We start from the raw sequence: 24204 nt of genomic DNA, 5'->3' as shown, positions 1-24204 counted from the left end.
CCAGGTTACCTGTCTGGTTGCTTTGACAGGTCCAGTTTCACTAAGAATCACACACACCTCTTCATTCCTTCTGCTGTATTAACCTGACCTTTTTCAATTTTTCTTTCCTTTTTCCATTACCCTAAGGGAGTAATCTAGCCACTCAGGCTTTCTTTGCATACAAAATATAACAGTTCTCTCTTTCTTCTTTCAGATAAAGGCAGTCTTGGGGAGGAGAAAAGCGCCTGGCTTCTTCAAATTAGCTCTGAAATAAAAGTCACTGCCAGATGTTATATAAAAGGTGACGTAATCCTAAAGTACTTCATTACACATGCAGCTCTGCTCTTCAGCCCAGGAGGAGTTTATTACATTTTGTCGATCCCATTTTCTATACCCACATCATTTTTACATAATTTTTCCTGCCTGACAGACATCTTCACATTTTCACAGCACCCCATCAAGATAGCATTACAACAGCACAGGAAACCAGGTTAGCAGTTTACAAATAACGGTGCTAACAAACCAGATTTGTCCCTGAGATACAAATCAGGGGTAAATGGTTTATCCATGCGTGTGAGAAATACATCTATTTTAGAATAATAGGAAGAAAGCAGAGCCCCACTCCAGTTGACACTGTGTTCTTTCAGAACATGTACCAGATCTATTCTACAAGTAGAAATGGGGACATGCAAATCTAAACTTCTTGCCATTCTCTTCGTTTTCCAATAAATTCCTGGCTTGTAGTAAAATAGACAGCCATGGCAAATGAATTAAGATCAAACTTCTTGCCTCTTTGGACTGACATAAAATTTAGGAGAAAATGCACCATTTGTTCCAACGCAATATCTAGCTACCGAGGTGCTTTAAGTGCAAACACCACCAGACACTTCCTCCCACTCCCCAGGTGCTAAGCATCCTTCCCGCTCCTTCCCAGGCACTCATGCCCCCACTGCCCTCTGATGGTGAAAAGCAGCAATGCAGGCTGGACGCCTCTTTACTCAAGGTAGGACAGGCTGGATGGAGGCTGAGAGGGTATCTATCTGCCTTAAGGTCAATTTAAGAGACCAGGTACACTCAGCTCTTAGCTACTAGTTGGAAATAAACCTATCTGACTCAGAATTCCAGTCGAGTAAGAAAGTGACTGTAACTCCCACCCTCAAGGAAGTATATATGCCATTCATCTTGAGAACCTACCTCAGTTTTAAGGGTAGACCCCTGTTAAAATGATCTTGATTGGTTTTAAAATATAATTACAAACTTAGAGTAACAGAGGTTCTTATTCTTTTATAAGGGCAGGATTTGAATATGGGACAAAGGGAGATGTGAAGGCTTTACAGAGGATCTCTGACCCATCCCTGTGCTCCGCTCTCCCACTGCCCTGGAAACAACAGAAATTTATTGTCTCACAATTCTGGAGGCTGGAAGTCAGAAATCAAGGTGCCAGCAAGGCCATGCTCTCTCTGAAAGAGAGAGCTCTAGGAAAGGATCCTTCTTTCCTGTTCCCAGTTTCTGGTGTCTGCCAGCAATCCTTGGCATTCCTTGGCTTTCAGGAACATCTCTGCCTTGATGGTCACATGGCCTTTTACCCTGTGTACGTCTGTGTCTTCACATGGCATTCTCTTGGCTTGTCTCTCTCTGTAATCTCTTCTCTTGTTATCAGGATGGATTAAGGGCCACTCCTGTAGAGCCTCACCTTAACATGCATCTTAATTACATCTGCAAAACTTTATTTCTGAATAAGGTCACATCTCAGGTACCAAGGGTTAGGACATCAACATATCTTTTGAAAGGCACTATTGAACTCATATTTATTTTCACTAATTTACCCCCAAACTCTGTCCAATTGTCTAAATCTCCTCTGATTATATTCAAATATCTTCTGTTTCCTATCAGGTTTTATCTTCTGTGTTTTTCACATTCAAATAGGCTTTCCCTTCATGATTGGCTACAGCTCATGTCCTTTCAGGTTCAAGTATAAAACAGTGCATGTTTCTCTCTCAGCAGTCTCATTGGCTCTATAGGATCACATGCTAATCTCAAACCAACAGCTACAGGCAAGAGAATGCTATGTGCATACTGGCTTAAGCCTGAGTCATATGCTCCATCCCTGGAGGTGGCAATAGGGACAGCTTCATTTAACTATATGATCTGAGCATGGGGAAGATGAGACTCCACAAAGCGTGAATAGGTGCTGAACACCAAAAATAAACTGATGTCCACTACAGCCTGTTAAGCATTTTAAGAGGGGTCATTTTCCCCAGAACACAGATTTATTTTTGGTTCTTTAGAATTTTACGATAATCTATTCATTCCAAGAAGGTTAAGAAAACAGAAAAGAAATTGAACATAAGTATACATTCGGATCTACATTTTATCTTTTTTCTGCTTTTATAGGGATTGGTTTAGTAATATTTAAGGTTAGAAAAATGTCATTTTAATACATTTTGACATCCTAAGAACTTGGGGGAGAAGGTAATATCCCAAATACAAAATGTCCTACAAAGAGAAGAAAATATCCCCATAATTTCAAATAAAATGATGCAGAAAATAAAAAATTTCAACCAGGCAGGCGATAACCATCCTGTTGATAAAAATGTTCTCCAAAAAGGAACCCTCATACACTGCTGGTAGAACTGCAAATTGGTACAGCCACTATGGAAAACAGTATGGAGGTTCCTCAAAAAACTAAGAATTGATCTACCATATGATCCAGCAATCCCTCTACTGGGTATTTACCCCAAAGACTTGAAAACCCATATCCAAAAAAATATTTGCACACCGATGTTCATAGTAGCATTATTCACAGTGGCCAGGACATGGAAGCAACCGAAGTGTCCTATGATAGCTGATTGGCTAAAGAAGCTGTGGTACATATATACAATGGAATATTACTCAGCCATAAGAAGAGATGAAATACTGCCATTTGTGACAACATGGGTGGACCTCGAGATAATTATGCTAAGTGAAATAAGCCAGACAGAAAAAGTTGAAAATCACATGATATCACTTTATGTGGTACATAAACCTAAAAGCAACAAATGAGCAGGACAAACAAACAGAGTCATAGACATGGACTATAGGCTAGTGGTTATCAGAAGACTATAGACTAGTGGTTACTAGTGGGGTAGGGAAGGGGTGGGGAGGTAGACAGGATAAAGGGGGTCAAATATAGGGTGTAGAGGGAGGGTGAAGTGGGTAAAGGAGATCAAATATATGGTAGCGGAAGGAAACTGGACTTTGGGTGGTAAACACACAATAGAATATACAGATGTCAAATGATAATGTACACCTGAAAATTATATAATTGTATTAACCAATGTTACCCCAATAAACTTAAAAATTAAAAAATAAATGTTCTCCACTGACATGCAACAAGAAGTTTTCTTCAAATGAGTTTTCACATTACACTCTAGTTGTCCAACATCATCTCTTCCTATCTGTGAAGAGTTTTGAGAATAATGGCCTCATTCTCCCTCTGCCTTACAGCCTCTGTCTTTGTGAAGTTCAGAAATGTCTAACTTTAGGTTTCTTTTTTATTGGTTTTCCTATTAATTTTATTTTACTTTTGACCTAATTTTTTACGCTTTTGAACTATATATATCAAACTATAACGGTCATCTTTTTTCATTGAAACTGATTGTTTGAGCCCAAGAATTAACAATCTTTTCCAGCTTGAGTGCCTCAGTCAAGGCGAAACAAAGGCTTAAAGATAGTAAGACCTAAGATAACAAAATCAAAAAAGAAAAATGAGGGAAATAGGAAAAGATGATGGCTAATTTTATGTGTCAGCTTGACTGGGCCATGGGATGCCCAGCTATCTGGTTAAACATTATTTCTGGGTGTGTCAGTGAGGGCATTTCAAGAAGAGATTAACATTTGAATTGCTAGACTGTGTAAAGCAGATGGCCCTCACCAACATGGGTGAGCATCATCCAATCCATTGAGGTTGTAACTAGAACAAAAAGGCACCTGACTCCCTCTCTGCCTGACTCCTTGAACTGGGACATCAATCTTCTGCCCTCAGCACACTTCTAGTTCTCAGGCCTTCAGATCCCACCTGGAACCCCCAGCTTCAGGTCTTCAAACTATACAACTGGCTTTCCTGGGCCTCCAGCTTACAGACAGTAGATCATGGGACTTCTCATCTTTCATAATCACATGAGCCAATACCTATAATAAATCTCTTTATATATATTTTTTCCTCTAGAGAGCCCTGCCTAATTTGGATACAGTAAGAAGGAAGCTAGAAAAAGAAAGAAAAGAGAAAGAAAAAGCCAGGAAAACAATGGAATAAAGAAAATGGAGGAAATAATAAAAGATGAGAAAAGCCTCACCTAGGTATAAGGATCCAGGCTGCTTTCTATAGACCAGCTGCTTCAAAAGTCACTCCTAGGCCTGTACTGCTCCTGGCTTACTTCTCTGCGTCTGAATCTCCCAACTGAGAGGAGTGACCCAACACATCTCTCGAGTCCCTTCAGTTCTAGCACACTGTGATCATGATTCCTTCACAGGGGCTATGGAATGGGTGCCGCCCACTCAGTTAAGATCCATGTGATGGATGCCTACCTGGCAGGGTCCTCACCTACATAGGGATAACAACCAAGCAGTTCATTGTAGGGGCTGGCTTTAAATGCTGCTTTTGCCAATAAAGTTATCTTCAACTCTCTAAGATCAGAAGGAAGATCCCCAGTGGAATGAGCAGCTAAGTGCTGGAGGTAAAGCTGCCAAGCCATCAGGCCCAATGAAGATGCTCTAAGAAGAGCATTTTCTAAAAACTCAGCATTTAAAATGACACATCTTGACATCTCATTCCCAGAACCCATCACTTCACCTCCTATGGGGTTTTACTGGTTGGAAAAAACATTGAGCTTTTGATTCCAGGTGATATTAGCAAAAGGCCAATTTCCCAGATCAGTGCCCTCAACCAAATACACCAGAGCAGAGACAGAAGTTCTTTTATGTCTTATTCATTCTTCTATTTGCTGTTGCCCTATATGTAAGTTCCTGAGATTTTATAGTGTGATTAGCATTGAAAATTTTTGGTCAGCACTCATCTTCAACCCTGGAACATTCAAATCACCTAGAGAGGTAGTTTTTTTTTTTGTTTGTTTTTGTTTCTTGTTGTTGTTTTGTTTTGTTTTTTAATATAGATGTGTGGACCCTTTTCCCAAAATTTTCTATTTAATTGCTCTTGGGGGGCATGACGCAAATACAGGCGTCAGTCTTTTTCTAATCACTCCTCAGGTGACTCTAATACGAGGCCAGGGTGACACCCACTGGGCTGAGGGACTACAGTGTTTCCAGAGGGCTTACAGCAGCGGACAGCACTACAGACAGACTTGCTTTACATTCCCAATTTTTTTCGGCCAAGAATTCTCTTTTTATTATTAAATTTATTGGGATGACGTTGGTTAATAAAATTATATAGGTTTCAAGTGTACAATTCAATAATACATCATATGTATTCTACATGGTGTGTTCGCCACTCAAATTTCCTTCTGTCACCCTGTATTTGACCCCTTTGCCTTTATCTACTTCCCTTCCTCCCTATCCCTCTGGTAACCACAAAACTGTTTGTGTCTATGTGTTTTTGTTTGTCTTGTGCATTTGTTGCTTTAAGTTTTATATCCCACATATGAGTGAAATCATAAGGTTCTCAACTTTTTCTGTCTAACTTACTTGCTTAGCATGATAATCTGAAGATCCATCCATGTTGTCGCAAATAGTAGTATTTCATCTTTCCTTATGGCTAATATTCCATCGTATATATGTACCTCATCTTCTTTATCCAGTCATCTATCAAAGGGCACTTCAGTTGTTTCCATGTCTTGGCCACCGTGAATGATGCTGCACTGAATATCGGGGTGTATATATCTTTATGAATAAATGTTTTCAAATTTGGGGGGATACCAGAAGAGGGATTGCTGGGTCGTGTGGTGTTCTATTCTTAATATTGTTTTCCATAGTGGCTGTACCAATTTACATTCCTACCAGCAGTATATGAGGGTTCCTTTTTCCCTACAACCTCTCCAGCACTTGTTACTAGTTGTCTTGTTGATGATAGCCATTCTAACAGGTGTGAGGCGGTACCTCATTTGTGGTTTTGATTGTCAGCCGAGAATTCTTAACAAAAGGGATGTTCTACTCATAATACCAGTAGATGCTGTGTATTTTGATCTGGCTTTTCTCTTTCTCTTTTAGAGCTTGTATCTGGTACAGACATTCCCCAAGCAAGCAAGCGTCCTACCAAGGGCAAAATAAAAAACCACCATATTCTTGCCAAACAAGTGCTCTTTTAAACTTAAGGTTTGCATCACCATTTCAGAACTTATGCTAATAATCTCTGCACCCCCATCTAAGGGGATGTGTTGCAGTGCCAAGCTCTTCTGGTTCTATAATACACTATTCATCACCAAAGCCACATCTTAGGTAGTGGAGAAAGTAGAGTCAATGCCCATATGTTCCTGAATATTAAACTTTCTTCAGAATTCTGAAAAGTCTGTTCTCCATGGAGTTTAAAAAGTCTATATTCATTTTTCCTAAGCACTATTTTACAGTTTGTTGTGAATTTTTAAAGTACATTATCTGACTTCTGTGGCCATCAGTTTTCACTTTTTTTAATTTGGCACTAATAATCCTCCTTATAACCGACTACATATTTAGCCTTTACAATACGTCAGGCACCATCTAAGGCACTATAAATATAGTATCTCTAGCCCACAGAACAACCCTACAAAACAAACACTGTTTTCCCAAGTTCACAGATGAGAAGCCTCATAGCTAGTAACTATTAGAGCTGGGATTCAAATTCAGGTCTGTCTGGCTCCAAAAAATAATAATCTTTCCACAATACTCTACTGCCCACAAAAAATCTACTAGAAGGTCAGTAACTATAACAAAACAATGAAAGTAGATATTCGTACAACAAAGAGCAGAATTATGCCCATTGTTCTCTCCTAACGGCCAGAGAAAGGCATCCTTAAGTCCCAGCTTTCACATCCTCAACTTACATTCAAGAAGTCTTTAGAGCCTCTAAGTCTTCTGAAAATGGAAATAGTTCCTGATTAACCTGCGTGTTATAAGGTCATTTCTAAACTATGTATAATCAGGTCCTATAGACATTTAATCAGTATGACTTGTAGAACAGGAACTGAAAGGTCCAAGAGACAATGGACATCTTTTTGAGTCAAGTAGGAAAAACACTTTTTTTTTATGCATACAGCACCTGGTCTTCCTAGGTGGTCTCCCATCCAAGTACTAACCAGGCCCGACCCTGCTTAGCTTCTGAGATCAGACATTGGGCTTGTTCAGGGTGGCATGGCCATAGACCATGGACTATGGCTCCACTGGGGTGTGAACCTAGGACCTTCTGCATGTAAAGCAGACATGCCAACTGCTACACTATGGAAGCACGTCCCAGGAAAAACACTTTCAAACAAAGCATGGAAGTTCTTATGTAGATCAGGCTCCTCCTTGAGAGAGAACAGAGACTGTGGGCAAACTCTAGGAACACTTATTCAACCACATTCAAAGCACAGTGGTGAAGAAAAAAAACACACCCACACTCAATCCCTGCCCTCACAAAACTTTCAGTATAAAAAATATTAATCAAATAATTCTACAAACATGATCATGTGAAAAGTGCTATGAAGGAAAAGCACAGGATTCTTTGACAGCATATAGATGAGAGGGCCTGATCTAAGTGGGAGGCAGGGAAAAGTTATGTACAGTAAAGAAAGACTTCCTGAGGAATTTTATTTTCCCAGTAAGAGTTTAGTGTTCACAAGTTAGCTGATGGCAAGTTCTGGGTTATGAAACAATGATGGCTAGTTGTAGTCTACTCTCCAACCTTCATCTTCATAGCCACCAACCAAGCCTGTGAGAGGAGGGATACAAGCCATTAAAACTGCAGGCACTTATCGCCACATGCCTGTTAGAATGGCCAGCATCAAAAAGAAAAGCGATAAAATGCTAGCATGAATGTGGAGAAAAGGGAACCCTTGTATTCTATTGGTGCAGCTATTATGGAAAACAGTACAGAGAATCCTCAAAAAAATATAGAATTACCATCCGATCCAGCAATTCTAGTTCTGGGAAAATATCCAAAGGAAATGAAAACACTGATTCAAAAAGATATCTGACCCCCATGTTCACTGCAGCATTATTCACAATAGCCAAGACACAAAAACAACCTTAGAACCTAAGTGTCCACCAATGTGTGAATGGATAAAGAAGTTGTGATATATAATGAAATACTATTCAGCAATAAATAATAAAGAAATCCTACCATTTGCAACAATATGGATGGACCTTGAAGACATTATAGTAAGTGAAATGTCAAAGACAAATACTGTATGATCTCTCTTATATGTGGAATCTGGAAAGGGGGGAAAAAACCCTAATTCATAGAAAAGGAAATCAGACTTGTGGTTATCAGAAGCAGAGAGTAGGGGAAGTGGAAACTGGAGAAATGTGGTCAAAATGTAAAAACTTCCAGTTGTAAGATACATAAGTACTAGGGACATGATGTACAGCACAGTGACTGTAGTTACACCAGCTGTGTGATATATAGGAAAGTTGTTAAAAGAGAAAATTCCAAAAGTTCTCATCACAAGTATTTTTCTCTTTTTTCTTTTTATTGTATCTATATGAGATGATGTATGTTAGCTGAACTTATCGTGGTAATCATTTTACAACATGTGTAAATCAAACCACCTTTCTTACACCTTAAATTTATATAGTGATTTATGTCAATTATTTCTCAATAAAACTGACCAAAAATACTGTAGGCACCTGCTGATTCTTTAGTCGCCTTCTTTTCGGGGGTTTGAATTTCTAGTTTTTAGGCCTAATAGCATTGATCCAAATGCCTTCCTTCCCCTGGCCACAATGTTCTTCTCTTCCCCACTCTACAACTAGCCTAACAACTATCATCCATGGGCTAAAGATAATTTTCCCATATCTGAAAAGACAAGGCTTTTTAGAACAAAGCAAGTTCCCCTAGTGCCTTACGAGCCAAGTGAATTGACTGCGGGCCTATAATGTTTGGCCAGCTACATTCACCCAGGGTTGCCTTAAGGAAGCGAGGCAGAGGGAAACCGTAATAGACAAGCCCCTATCTCACTCAATAGGACATACAAAAGTTGGAGCAATATTGTAGTTTTAATATTTAGATCCCAACATAGTTGGCCCTTCTCATAGAAACAATCTAGTCTTAAAGAAGAACTGTCCTCTCTGATATTAGTAGGCAGTGGCCGCCTTGCCATCCCCTCCAGAATCAGGAAAGGCTATTATCTATCTCCTGGATTTAGTGAAGCAAATAGAAGTTTGATTTCTTTTCAGATAAAAGAGATGATGCAAATTAGAATTTTATCTCGCATGGAGGAGTGACATAGTAAGAGAATGAATCCTACTTGATTACAATCTTCCATCATTCTGATTTTATAATTACCGAATGGAATCAATCAGCTTTCAATTGTTACCTTAGTGAAAGATTAAAACATCATTACTTGTCCTACATATTTTACACTTTAGCAAATTTTAATAAACTGAATGCATGAGAAACAGTTACACTATCTTTTATGATATTGAGATGCTAATGACATTTCTATTGATTTTAATTCACATTTGTTGGTCAAAAAGAGTCAGATTCCAATGAGGCATGAAATCCTATAATAAACACTAACAAATGAAGATCACCGAACACTGAAATGGCCCAAATGAAATCATTAATCAGAAATATCATAAAATAATTGCTACAAAAAAAAAACTAGGGAGGTCTTATCTTCATAATAAACATCTTTTACAGTATATTGATTCATTTGTAACTTTTTCACAATGGTGATTTCTCTGTTAAAATATGTTAAGTATATAAAAAGCATTTTGAAAAGACAAAATTTGTCAATAAAGGGGCTCACAGAGCTCCCCCCTAACAGGTGAAAAAGAATCCTAAAGATCATAGGGTACATACAACTCTTCCTTAAAACCATTCAAGTCTGAAAAATTCTTAGCCCAGCAGTGGGAAAGACCATACAGAATATCAATAACATAAAAGAGAATAATATTTAAAGGTAAAAGTTCTGTAGTTAGACATCATGGCTTCAAATAGCTTTGGCCTACTTTACTCTCTATACTTCAGTCTCCTCATCTGCAAAATAGGGATTAATAATAGTACTCGCATCATAGTGCTAGTCTCAGGATGAAATGGGATAATATATATAAATCATATTTCAACATACTCCAGTTAAACTGTATTTCCATGGTTGAAAACAGCGTTAGATTTTATATAGGTGAAGATTTTGTTCTGATTCTCCCAAATTCTGTTTAAATTTTTCTTATTTATTCTCTCTAGATGATAAATTGAACCATGCTTCCCAGGGGGCTAATCAAGCCTGGGAGGGTCTGGTATCTAGAGCTCAAATTTGCAGGAGGTAAAGAGTAAGGGATGAAGAAGAAACAAGAGTGAACAGCTCTTAAATGCTCTACAATCTGAACCTTTACCCCACAGCCCATCTTTAATAGACCTATAAAAATTATGATAAATGTCCTTGGTGGGATTCAGTTTCTTGTAAAAGCTGGAAAAGGCAATGTTTTGTTCCAAAAAGATATAGAATATAAACTATAGATGGCCCTGGAAAGACATGCAAGTGGAGATGAGGGAGCCCAGCCTTATAAGAACAATAACATGCAAAGAGTTATGGGAAGAGTGCTGGATGTGTCTGAGCCAAGAGGTGGGAGGTGAAGAAATGAAAATGTGGATCCCAAGTGATACCACTAGGCATTTCAATCTAAAATCAACTCTTCAAAGACCCCATTTTCTCAACTTAAGATTCACCAGAGTTCCTTTACATTTGAGTTTTGCAAGAATCTCATGACATCAATTCAACATACCATTCTTCAAGTTCCAGTTAAATTCATTCCGCCACCCTTTTTATTCAGATTTTTATTATCCCACATCTTTCTTTAAGGTTATTTGAAATTTTCAAACAATGTGATATTGTTTTTTTTGTTTTGTTTTGTTTTGTTTTTTTATCAAAGCACTAGGACAAGACACCCCCTATATCTGCTATGGAAAAAAATGATATAGGCCATCCATGCCTTGAGCACAATCATGACAACAACAGTTATCATTTATGGAGTGCTCATTATGAACCAGACGCCATACTAATTGCTTTATCTGCATTAATGTATCTAACATTTACAACAGCCCAACAAAGTAGGTTCAGTTATTACAGATGAGGAAACTGAAGCTGAGAGAAGTCACTTGTCCAAGGTCATAAAGTTGGTGGTAAAACCAGATTTAGTTCAATCTTTGAGCACCTATTCATTAGGGATAAAATGTATCAAATAAGCCAAAATTTTAAATCTAGATTAAAGAAACTAGAGATGCATTTATATTTTTTTAAGTATATTCACAAAATCTGTGAAAGCAAACAGTTCACAAATAAATGTAGAGCTTTACTTCTAGCACCTTGTGGCAGGTTTTATTTTTCAAAACCAGTTACAACGATCATTCCCATCCTACATGCCTTCAATGTGATTTTAACTCTCCTCACATCAAGATACGGAGGTCTAGGTTCTCTCCCTTGAACTCTATTAGGACTTATGACTAATGATGGAATGGACACTATAAACTTCCAAGACAAGGTCACAAAAGGTTCATAGCTTCTGCCTGGTTCTGTTGGGATGCTTGCTCTTGGAACCAAGCCACCAGGCTATGGGGAAGTCCAAGTACAAAGAAGCCAGCTCAAGATGTTCTAGCCAAGGTTCCAGCTGAGATCTCAGCCAATAGTGAGCATCAACCTGTAAACATGTGAGTTAAAGAGTCTTTGGATGATTTCAGACTGTCATCAAGCTGACCCCTAATCTCCAAATGATCCCAGCTGAGGCCCCAGACATCATGGAATAGAAATAAGCTGTGCTCCCTGTGCTGACTCTGAATTCCTTTCTGAATTCCCGACCCGCAGTATCCATTAACATAATAAAATGGTTGCTGTTTTATATCAAGGTTGGGGTGATATATTATACAGCAATAGAAACTGGAACAGCTTTCTACAAACATCATTGGTGTTTGCTAATTAAACGCCAAAGCACAGAAATATAATATTGCAGGTCACCTGGAGAGTCATGTTAATCTTTTCCTCAGCTTTAGCGAGGTTACTCTTAAACCTTCCCAAAAAGAAGAGCCTCTGAAGTTTTATAGAGTTTCTGAAATAACCATTAACATGATCACAGCAGATACATTAGGACAAGGAAAAGGCTTCTGGTATGATATTAAGTGGAAAGAAAGCAGAATATCAATTTTTATACATGTTATGATTATTCTAAGTAAAGATTATACGAAAGGGAAAAAGTCTAGAAGTCTAGTATAGAAATGTTAAAATAATTGACCTGGTATTTTAGTAAAAATCTCATGAATTTTTTTCCTCACAATTGATATATGATGTCTGTATTATAGATAAAAATAAGTTAAAATCAGCGAAGAAATAAATTAGGCGAATTTCCACCACTATCTCCCCCCGACCCAGGATTTCATTCACATGGCTATAAACACTTCCTTAGCTACATAATCTCTCTGTGCCTCGCTTTTATTTCCTATGAAATGGCAATAATAATAGCATTTATTTCATAGGGTTTTTTGAAAAGTAAATGAGTGAGTTAATTTGATAAAGCCTTAAACAATGCCTGACACACAGAGATTAATAAACGTTAGCTCTTGTTATTGTCTAATTCAACTCCTAATAATGTAGATTAAATCATCTCTGTTAATCCTGCCTTTAATTCCCACACCCTGCCAGTAATAAGCACAAGAGGACCAGACTTCTTTGTCCCCGTGTCAGCTAAGGAAAAAAGCTTTGTAATCTTGGTAAAGTCTCTAAGCTTCCATTGACTCATATGTACAATGAAGTTTATGTCTACTTTTCTGAGTTCTTATCAAAATCAGTGAAAGAATTAAGTCAAAGTCCAAAACAAATGTTATTTGTCTGTATTCTTATTTTACTAATTGTATTAGTTTTCTCGGGCCTCTCTCTGGCTTTTAAAGTTTACAGACAATCTTTGGCATTTCTTGACTTTTAGATATATCACCCTGATCTCTGCCTTGATGTTCACATGGTGTTCTGTGTACATATCTGTGTCCAAATTTCCCCTTTTTATAAGGACACCAGTCATATTGGATTAGGACCTATGCTAATTAATCCATTTTAACTTGATTACCTCCGCAAAACCCTGTCTCCAAATAAGGTCCCATTCTGAGATACTAGGGGTCAGGACTTCAACATAAGAATTTGGGGAAGGACACAATTCTACCCATAATATCAATGAAGAAATAAAGACCCAAAATGGGTAGTCCAGTCATTTAAGGAGAGCAGGACACAAATGCGACAGACAACAACTTGCTCAATGTATACACAAAGAAATGCAAAAAACACTTCTTTTGAAATTCCAGACCAAAGCAACTCTGGCTGGGCCCTTTTATGAACTTCAAGTTTGGCCCTGATTCATAAATCCTTGAAGAAAACCCAAGCCAGTTTTGGAGTTTCTGACAAGCTCCAGAAGCTGAATGGATCAGATAGAATTTTACTTGGTATTTAGGATTATTGAGTCTAACTTGAAACTTAATGCAAATTCATGGGACACAAACTCCTTACAGATTGAATAGAAGCAAACAGTAAGGGCTCATGAGCCACCTGGAATGCACATGCTGAATGTTGAGGTTTTCTCATCTCAACAACATAGGGGAGGTAAAAAAAAGGCCAGGCTGGCAAGGTCTCACCATCACCTATACCTCACAACTCTATAGTTGCATCTCATGTGAATTTGAATTATTTCAAATAGTGCAATACACATATAATAAAGTCTCACTTTTGAGCAAAAATTAAAACAATATCAACCTCCTTAAATGTAAAAATCTGTCAAAACTTGCAAAATTTCAAGATTGGGCAAGCTGACTTGAAAACTGTGTTTCTGTTAATGCCATAGGAATGTCACCCTAACTGGTTAACAGAAATACCTGCACTCTTTGGTAAGCAGGTACTATTACAAATGTACAGTCAGACTTCCGCCAGTGGTTTTAGTAGCCATTGTGCTCTTTTTAAACTTGACAGTTATTAAGAATTAAAATCTTTTCAATAGTCTATAACAGCGTCACTCAGGTGTTCATTTAAGTAATGGCTCTACTACTGAAAAGCACGCTGGAAAATCAGTAGCTTTGGACTGGAAGTTAGATGTGATAGAAAGCTACAGACGCAGTCCTGATACCAACCTCAGTATACCCTATTGTTAAATTAGGAGAGAAGACTGTGTGAAAGATGTAAGGCTAAGAAAACAAAAAGCAGGTAAAGCAAAAATAGACCATGATAGGTGTGGGGATTTTATACTTTAAGAATACATCCCCTCCACTTTATACTTATTGCTATGAGGAAAATAGCCTTAAATTGTGAAGATTTGCATCATGCAAGGCTTCAGGAACTTGTCTCTTGTGTGTGTGTGCGCGCGCGCGTGTGTGTGTGTGTGTGTGTGTGTGTTTAGGAACTTGTCTCTTGAATTAAAGCTACCACCCCGTATTTCCTTAACAACTTTAAATATGAAAAAATGAAATATAATTTCTATACTAGGAGAGTCACTTCTCCTAAGTGTACAATGCAATAATTTTAATAGATTTACTGAATTGCGTCACCAATACTATAATCTAGTTTTAGAGCATTTTTATCACCCCAATAAGATTTCTTGTGCCCAATTACAATTAATCCCCATTCCTACCACCACCACCAGGCAACCGCTAATCTACTTTTTGTCTCCTTAGAGTTGCCTATCTTGGACTTTTCATATGATAAACTCATACAATATGTGGTTCTTTTGTGTCTTGCTTCTTTCACTTAGAACGACGTTTTTGAGGAGCGTCCATGTTGTAGAATATGCAGGTATTTCTTCTTTTTTGCTGAAGCATTTCATTGTATGTATTCTGTAGTTTGGGGGCTTAAGTTTAGATGGCCCAAAGGTATAGCCACTTCTGTGTGTACCCGATGTAACTATGAATATGTGATAGACAGTACGCAAATATGCCACCAATTCCTCCCTCCACATACACAGTCCTTATATTAAGAGGCAGAATCTATTTTCTCTCCCCTTCCCCCTAGAATCTGGGCTGGCCCTGTCATTTGTCTTGCCCAATATATGTAGCAACAGTGACATCCTAGGACTTCTAAGTCCAGTTAAGAGAACTGGCAGCTTCTGCTTCCTCCTCTTGGAAGCTGGCCATCATGCTGTAACAAAGTTAGGGCTAGACTACTGGATGTTCAGAACATCACAAGGAGAGAGGCTATGGACAATAAGAGGTCATCTTAGACAGATGTTCCAGCCCCAGCCGAGCTCCCAGCTGAATGCACTGCATGAGTTATATCACATGGAGCTGAGAAGCCACCCAGCTTAACCTAGGAACCTATATAATCATAAGAAATAATAAATGAGTGTTGTTTTAAGCCACCCAGTTTGGGAGAGATCTGTTATTCAATGATAGGTAACTGAAACATGATTTAACCAGTCTTTCTCTTCCATTTTAATGCTTCTTGATTGCGCTCTTTTTGAGTCTTTATAGTTGTAGTCTATTCTGCTCTTCTACAGAGATTTCTAATGAGCCTTGACTTTAGCGTCACTTCTTTGGCTATTTGAGGTACACTAAAGAGTTTTATGTCAGTCAACCTGTGCTTCCTGATATTTATATGCTGAAATCTGGAGGCAAATTTTTTAAATTCTCTGAAGAGAATCACCTGGAGAACTTTATAAAAATGGATTCTCCATCCTCCCCTCCACTCTTTCACCATGATGGATAAGGAATCTGTATCCAGCTGCTCCCATAACAGTATATGAGTTAATTTAATAATCTCACCAGGAAAGCTATTTCAATAACTCAATTAAGTGTTTTCTGAATTTTGATTAAAGGAAAATCAGCATGATAAACACTGTGCATAAGGACACGAAAACTATCAAAATATAACTCTTACCATGAAAAAGTTTAGAATCCAGTTACAAAAAAAAAATGTCAATAGCAGACTAACATTCGATCGGCCTGCCCACCAAGATGCACAACTCTAGGGGGCACCAATCACATAGAAAATAATGGGAATGATATCTCCCTGGAGCTGTTTAACAGACTGCACTGGAGATACAAAACTAGGTAATTTTAACCTATACAATGTTATATGCCAACTATATTTCAATAAAACTGGGGGAGGGAAATGCCCCCTTCAGCTGTGGAAGGCCGCCCCTGCCCCTCTCCCTGCATTCAGGCCAGGAGCCATTGTCTCCAGCTTGGCTAATCAGAGGACAACAGCTTCCTGGCCACAGTGCTTGGATTAGGGTTGACACATGACCCAGTCAGAGGCAATGAGACACAATTTGGACTTGGTGGGACTGTAAAAAGAAGAGGCACTCTCTTTTTTTTCTACTGGATTTAGACCTGAGGATGTAAGTTTAGAGCTATTAAAAGTCATTGTGCCACCTCATGGGGAAATCCTGTCTTGAAGAAAATTACGTATTAAGAAAACAGAACTGGGAACTATCAATAGAAATTGGGCCCTGATGGTATCAACCGGACATCCTGTCCTAGACTTTTCAATTCTGTGAGAGGAGAGCTGGGGGAAGGAGATAGATAGATAGATAGATACATACATACATACACACACATATACATATACATATACATATACATATACATATACATATATAGAGAGAGATTGACTTGAATTTGCTATCACTTGTAACACATCTTAGAAGAGCGTTTTTCATCAGTAGTGGCATCTGTACTTTGGAAAGTAGAAAGCCTATTTAAATATATAGTATTATTCCTACTTACTTCCTCTTTTCTGTTCCTGCCTGAGTTCCTTGCATACTAATACTTTTAAAACATAAAATATAATACTATGTCAAAAGAACATTTTCATTACCAGATATGCCTGTTCTGTGTTCAGGGACCTGTGATCCCAGCTGTTCTACAGAATTTTTCATATCATATAATTCTTTGAAACTAGATCAGCAAAGTTCTGTTTCAATGAACCATTTGGTCTCTAGGCCAAGAAAATAGCTTCTGCCAATAAAATCCTATGTTAAAAATGATATTTGAGAAAACATCATTTTACCTGTGATATACACAAACATGCTTTGGAAATGACATGGCCTTGTAAATCTGTTGCTGATGCGTAGTAAATTTTCACTACCAATTAGTCAAAGTCTAAGTTCTTTCTGGTTTCTTGATCTTGGGATTTGCTGCTCAAAAAAAGACACAGCCAGGTGGAGAGTCAACAATGAAACCTCTTTGGTCTTTATTCAAATAGCAGCAGATTTCTTTTCAATAATCAATTGCTCATTTTACTTCTGTAATTATCTTGTTCCTTCATTTCTGCTTCTCCCTCCTTTTCGTGACTCTTTAACTGGCTTTGAAATTTGATTCTTTGATTTGATCTACCTACAATATTTATCCCTCATTGCACTTATCAATGCCTTTGTATAAATTTATCTGATGCCTGTGAACATTAGAAGACAAGGAGATAATAGGGGTTTTGGTTGCACTCTAAAATATTAGCTAATAGAAGTGATATATTGGTATGTAAATTCTATCTCAATAAAGTTGTTACTTAAAAAGAAAACAAACACACAAAAGTAAAGAGTTAATACTGACTGACCTAGCCCCTAAAGAACCAATAGAGTCGCATACTGACCTCCCCAGAAATAAACTGTATCCAGGGTCTATCAAGCAAAAAGGATGGTGACATTCTTCTCTTATCCAAATAAAACCAAGCAAACCCCCTTCAAGTGCTACCGGTGAGGCGTGTGGAATCACACTGAGTGGATTGAACTGATAAAGGCATTTTATCTGCCAGCATTTAAATGCGCCCTTTAAAGATTAAAATCAATTCCAACATCCCTATTTATACTCTGGTGGTACACATGTGTATATATAGCAAACCAGCCATTAGGAAAGAAGCTTTGCATCTTTCCACATAATCCAAAACGATGGCACATTATGATGTGGTAATTAAATCAAAACCTTCCATAAGAAAAAATATATTATGGACTGCATATATTCCAAGCTGCCCTCTTTTTAAATTTTATTTTCCATTTTTATGCTTTCTCCCCCCTTGCCAGTGTACTTTCCCTGTAATTCATTCTCTAGCTTAGCTGAACTTATTGCTATTTAGGATGGCAAATACAACAGTGAAAAGATGATGTCACCCTTTAGCCAAACTGCACTATTATTACAGAACCACATGTTCTCTCATTCATTTATCTCTGCTGACATCGCTCCACAGGAAGATCTTCCAGGGCAGATGTGAGCTCCCTTGGCAACAAAAGTGGTGAATACACATTCATTTTAAAAACCCAAGAGGTAGAATTTAGTAAATTTTGACTTTTCGGAAATGTATTATGAATAAAGGAGATATCAAATGTTTTCAAATCTATTTTGATTAGAAACCTCAAAGAAGCAAAAATGAAAAAATAACCAAGAAAAATGTTTAATTAAAAAAACTCAAAGAATCTTGAGCATGAAACAACCCCCAAAATTTATTCTCATTATAAATATATTTTCTTAATTTAAAGGCATGCTTTTGACCCAAATATTGTGCAGACTTAAGTATTTTGCAAGTATATGCATATATGCTAAGAAATGACTTTACACTTTAGTTATCGTTTGATTAGGAGTTGGATAAAAATTAAAGATAATTATGCAGGGTTCCAACCAAGAGGGCAAAAACAACTTCGAAATTAACTGCAGGCGTTAGGGAGATAAGAATTTTTGAAGAGAAAAGCAGGCAATCAGAGAAATGGTAGAAAACAGAAAAAGTAAGCCAGGAAATGAGACTTAAAAGAAAACCCAGGAAAAATCAGCCTCATTTGAGGGATACTTTCCCCCTGTACACGCTTCCTCTTTCTTTCTTCTCTAGTTCTTTGGAACAGCAGGCAACTTTTTAAAATACATTTTCTTTTTTCTTTTATCTTTTTAAATATAATCCACACACGCACGGAAAATTCCTATGGTATAAAAGGGCATACGAAGAATAGGAAAACCTCTTTCCAACTCCTGACCCAGCCCCCTAGTATCCACCCCTCCCTCACCGCCACAGGCAAGCTCTCTCACCACTTTCTTGTACCTCTTTGTGTGTGTGTTTGTGTACCATGGACCCCTTAGCTATCTGATGAAGCCTAGGGATGCTCCTCTCAGAATAATGCTTGAAAATATGTAAAATAAAACACAGAAAATTACAAAGGAAACCATCATTTTGAAATATGGTTCTATTCATGAAGCCCTTAGGGATCCATGGACTGCAGCGTAAGAGCAACTGCTCATATAGCTCCCACGCATGTGCAAGCTTACATGTGTGCACATCTATCCTTTCCCTTAAACGGCAGCATGCCTTCTGCAGGAGGTGCTGCTAGAGCTCTGCCCAGACCCCCTGTACAATCAGTGCACCCTTCCCCCAGCTGCCGTGGGTGTTGGCTACTAATGGTTCACTGTTGCCCCCTTCTACAGAGAAACCTACACACCACCTCCCAATCATGTGACACACAGCAGCCAACAATGGCTTAAAGGTGGATGAATAGTGCAATTCACACTCCAGAGTCCACCATGTGTTCAGGCTAAAACTGACATGCATTGAGAACACTCACTCCCTTGCTTAGCTTTTCCCCACCCTGCCGGTTCTCCTCCTCTCCTCCTGGGAATAATCCCTACTAAAAGCACAAGAATCCCTGTCTCAGTCTTCGCTTTCAGAAATACTGACATAAGGCACTTACTCACCATCCCTTACCTTGACTTTTCCACTTGATTTCTCGGAAAATATTCCATATGTGTATATATGGATCTGTCACATTCTTTTAACAGCCACGTACTATTCCATTAAATGGATTTACCGTCATTAATTGAGCACTGTCATTTCCAACAGTTCCTCTTTGGGAACTCAAAATTCAAATTTTTACACATTTAAATGTAATTAATGTCTTGCCACGTTTTAAGCGTCTAGTTAGTTGCTGAGGAGCCTTTCTTCAACCTCATTAGCTACAAAACTTTAGTACCTTGCTATCTTTTTAAAACTGTATTCCCAAAGCAATTTAAATTTGATAAACTATCAAGATGCTGCTGGCTCCTAGCTCACAGACCGAGCTTCTTAACACCAGATCAAGGGCCAACTTCCATTCTAAACATGAGAAAAATAAGGACCTGCAAATGCATTGGAACCTCAACTCTCTGGGCCTCACCGCTTGCCTCCTTGCTGGTGAGAACAGACATGCCTCTTGAGTCTGGCAGGAAACTGCTGGAGCTCTTGGTCTCTCAGAACCACTACCAATAACAAACATTTATTCCCAAAGACAGCACAGTCTAAAGCCCCAGGGGAAAAGAAGCCTTTTCCTCTCTGTCCCCACAACTGAAAGGTGGTTTTGCCCCACAGGGTAGCCCTGGCGGGCATTTATTTGTTTGCGACGGACCCTGCACTTTTGAAGAGCTTTCCTGCGTGTAGGAATTTGCTGAAATTTAAGTTCCACTTCCCCAAGACTGAAACCAGAACTCACTTTTACCACCTAGCAGATGCTCACAGTGTGCGCGACGCCGAAACAGCGGTCCAGCTATGCTAGGAGGCGGGTACAGCTCGGAATCCATGTTCTGGCCTAGGTGGAAGGGAGTGACCCAGACACCTGGGATTGCCAAACTGGCATGCGCAGTAGGATCACTGCTGAACTCGTTCGGCAGTATAAACTCTGCGGCTCGCCTCTAAGATTTAAGACTGGTGATTTACTTCACATTCATTTCTTTTTCCCTCATAGGCTCCACCCTCCAACCATAAAAATAGGCTTTATTTCACTCAAAATCAGAGAAATGAAAAACCAATCAAGGGAAATATTTTTTCTACCTATCAGACTGGCAAAGATGAAAACGTTCAATGAACTACGTTAGTGAGAAGATGGAAAAACATGCTGCAGGTGGGAGAATAAACCAGCACAACCTCTACAAAGAGAATTAGGCCATTAACTACCAAGTATGAAACGCAAAACCCTTGACCCAGCGATTTCTCAAGTGAGAATTTATTTTATGGATCAGAGGCAAGCAAACTTTCTTTAAAGAATCAGGTAGTAAATATTTTAAGCCTCCGGGCTATATATTATTGTTGCAACTACTCGGCTTTGCTCCTATAACATGAAGGCACCCACAGAAAATATGTGAACAAGTGGGAGCAGCTGTGTTCCAACAAAACTTTATTTATAAAAACAAATGCAAGTTGAATTTGGCTCACAGGTTGTAGTTTGCAAACCCCTGCTAGGTATCCTAGCAAATACATACAAAAATATATACTGTATGCTGCATTCTTCATAGCAATAGCCTAAGAATGGAAATCATCTTGATGTCCATCAAGAGAGGATAGGAAAAGTAAATTGTGGCACATCCATTCAATCGAATACTTGCAGCCGCTAAAAAGGAGGCAGCTCTATATGCACTGAAAAGGACTGATATCCAAAACATATAAAATTTTTTAAAATGCAACGTACAGAACAGGGTAGAGTACATTTCTATTTTTTATTAAAAGTTATGTATGTATAAGTTTGTATTTGCTCATCTAAGCACATAGCACATATCTGAAGGAAAGACCCACACGAGACTGGAGAGAGAACTAACTACATGGCTGGGGGACAGGAGCATGAGGGAAAATTTTTTCACTGTATGACCTTCTGTGCCTTTTGAATTTTATACACTCTGCTTTACCAATGAAGAACAAATAAATACAATTTAATTTTTGCAATGCATATGATTTTTTAGTAGTGTTTTAGTTCACCAAGTATCTGTCTAGACAAAGTGGGGCTCCAAACAGCTGACCTAGCTATTTCCAAAGCCCCCTCCCCTATCCAGAGGTTGCATTGTGTCCATCAAAAAGCATCATAGTCGAAATCAGGAGGCCTGGCTTTAAGTTACTGACTTGCTGTGCTGCCCTGGGTCAGTCACCTCATCTCTCTGATCATCCCTTTCCTCTTCTGTAAAATGGAGGCAATAGTGCTTTTGAGCTACGTAATATAAAATAATATTACTGTTATTGGGGAAATCTCTTAATGTTTCCAGGCCTCTTTCTCATCTGCAAAATCAGAAAATTGAACAAAATGAGCCTTTCAACTCTCAAATGCGTGATCTTGTTAATAAAGTTTTCATTTACAAGAATTCAGGCAGAATCACCAACATGGCAAGGTGACAAGGGAGTGAGGATCTCTTTTTGCTTATCTCAAGAGCGTGACCTCCACCTCCGAAAAGATAATAAGATATATGTTTGCACTTAAAGGTCCAGTTCAACCTGGAGGTGGAAAAGGGCTGCCTTATTCTAAGGACACCACCTTTTCTTTCCTTGACCTGGCCAACCCACCAGCAGTTGTCAGCCAGGCAACTTTTTTTGAGCTGCCACAGGGTAAAGAACGTGCCCTGTTGGAAAAAAAAATTAGGAAATGTCACTCATAGAGAGGATACGCTAATAGTATCAAATGATAGACTCATAATAGGGCTGGCAGGACAAAGAAATTAAAGGATCCAGGTCAGGGAGGCCATGCCGGGAGAGCCTCCTGCCCCATCTTGACTTCTGGCCTCTGCTAAGAGTCATTAGTTGTATTGTTTCAGAAACTCCAGGGAGATGACAGGATGGTGACAAGGAAGAGCAGTGTTGAACTACCCTCTTATTTCTGAGAATTTCTGGTTATTGTTAACAAAAGTTTAGAGAAGTTAAAACTGACAGGAAATAACACACGTGTTGAGTTATAAGGTGGCAAATGCTATGAAATCTGTTTTCAGAAAAGGCCAACTGGGTGAGAGTGTGCTGAGGTGATAAGGAGCAGAGCTCTCAACACCATCTCAACTAGTGGAAGACTCTCCTTTCCTTCCTCATTTCCATGGGCTTGGGAGCAACTACCCAGATGCTTTGAAAAGAAGGTCACAAATATTCTTCATGTCCTTGGCTTTAAAGAACATTTTACTCTTGAACAAACTATTTTGCCCTCTCAAGCTTAGAACCAAGGCAGCTAGTCAAATCTAAGAGGTTTTAACAAATCACAGACTCTGCCTAGAAATGCAGACAGCACAGGGGGGAGACATCCTCTAAAATGGTGGGCGGGACAAGGGAGAGGTAATATGATGACTTAAGGCAACAAAGAAAAAGGAGTGTGGGATTTCAAAAGCAAATTAGAGAATTGCACTTTCTCATTGAGAGGTAGGAAGAAATATTTATTAAATATAAGACACAGGGCATTAGGGTTTGGTTAAAAAAAACTGGTGCACTATGGGAGCAAATAGAAATAAGATGGAAAAGAGAAAAGGAAAGCAAAGAAAAAGAGTGAATTCAATATAAGAATTTATGTACCCACTCTTTGGGCTGCCTAATGAAGTGAGTGCTTCTGGTGGGGAGCTTGGTGCTAGAGAGGAACAGACAAATTCTGATGGTGTAGGGGACTGAGAAAGAACATTCAGGATCAGCAACCAAGAGTGGTGAGAAGGGAACGAAATAGCGTGTCCCAGCCCCCTCTCAGACTCCCTAGAAGGAATCATTATCATAAATTAGGTTTTGTCTTTCAGTCTGTGTTTTACTACATATATATGCATCTGTAAATACCAGATATTATTGTTGTTGTGTTTTTTACTCTCATTGGGAAAAAAAAAGGTGGCATCTTATATACATCTTTCTGCAACTTGCTTTTTTTCAAAATGTATTGTTTCCTGATGTATATTGATCTAGTTTATTCGTTTTAACCACTCCATATCATTCCACCACATGAACATACCATAATTATTTATTCATTCCCCTACTGATAGATAAATAGATGTGTTGGGGAAAATACTCAGTTTTCCTCCTGTGTGTCTTCTTTACTCTCATACAACTACCACACTCATAACACTCTGACACTAGAAGTGTGGGTTACTCCCCCATACCAAGCAATTCTCTGCAACACAGCTGGGTGTCCTACAATTTAACTTACATCTGACACTATCTACCTGGAGACAGTGTCAGATCTCACAAGTTAAGGGATCAGTCCCACAAGATCGCCTCTCACTTCAGATGCCAATCACAATTTTATACACTCTGCTTTAAGTAGTAAGTCCCTAGGTTACCCATAACTTCTATATGACTTGGCTACTTGGTTAAAGAGAAAATTACAGGCCCAGATGGTGGCATTTGTGCTAAAGCCCATGATACCAAACCTAAATTTAAT

General features: G+C 38.6%; 1 pseudogene; it reads right to left on the bottom strand.

Moving 5' to 3' along the window:
• Positions 1 to 7192: 7192 nt before the first annotated feature.
• On the bottom strand, positions 7193 to 7308 carry LOC111734018 (annotated as a pseudogene).
• Between the last annotated feature and the right edge of the window lie 16896 nt (positions 7309 to 24204).

Source organism: Pteropus vampyrus, unplaced genomic scaffold (assembly GCF_000151845.1).
Source record: "Pteropus vampyrus isolate Shadow unplaced genomic scaffold, Pvam_2.0 Scaffold722, whole genome shotgun sequence".
NCBI classification, from domain to species: domain Eukaryota; kingdom Metazoa; phylum Chordata; class Mammalia; order Chiroptera; family Pteropodidae; genus Pteropus; species Pteropus vampyrus.
Note: the sequence above shows the minus strand (reverse complement) of the source record. Positions and strands in the feature narration are given on the sequence as shown.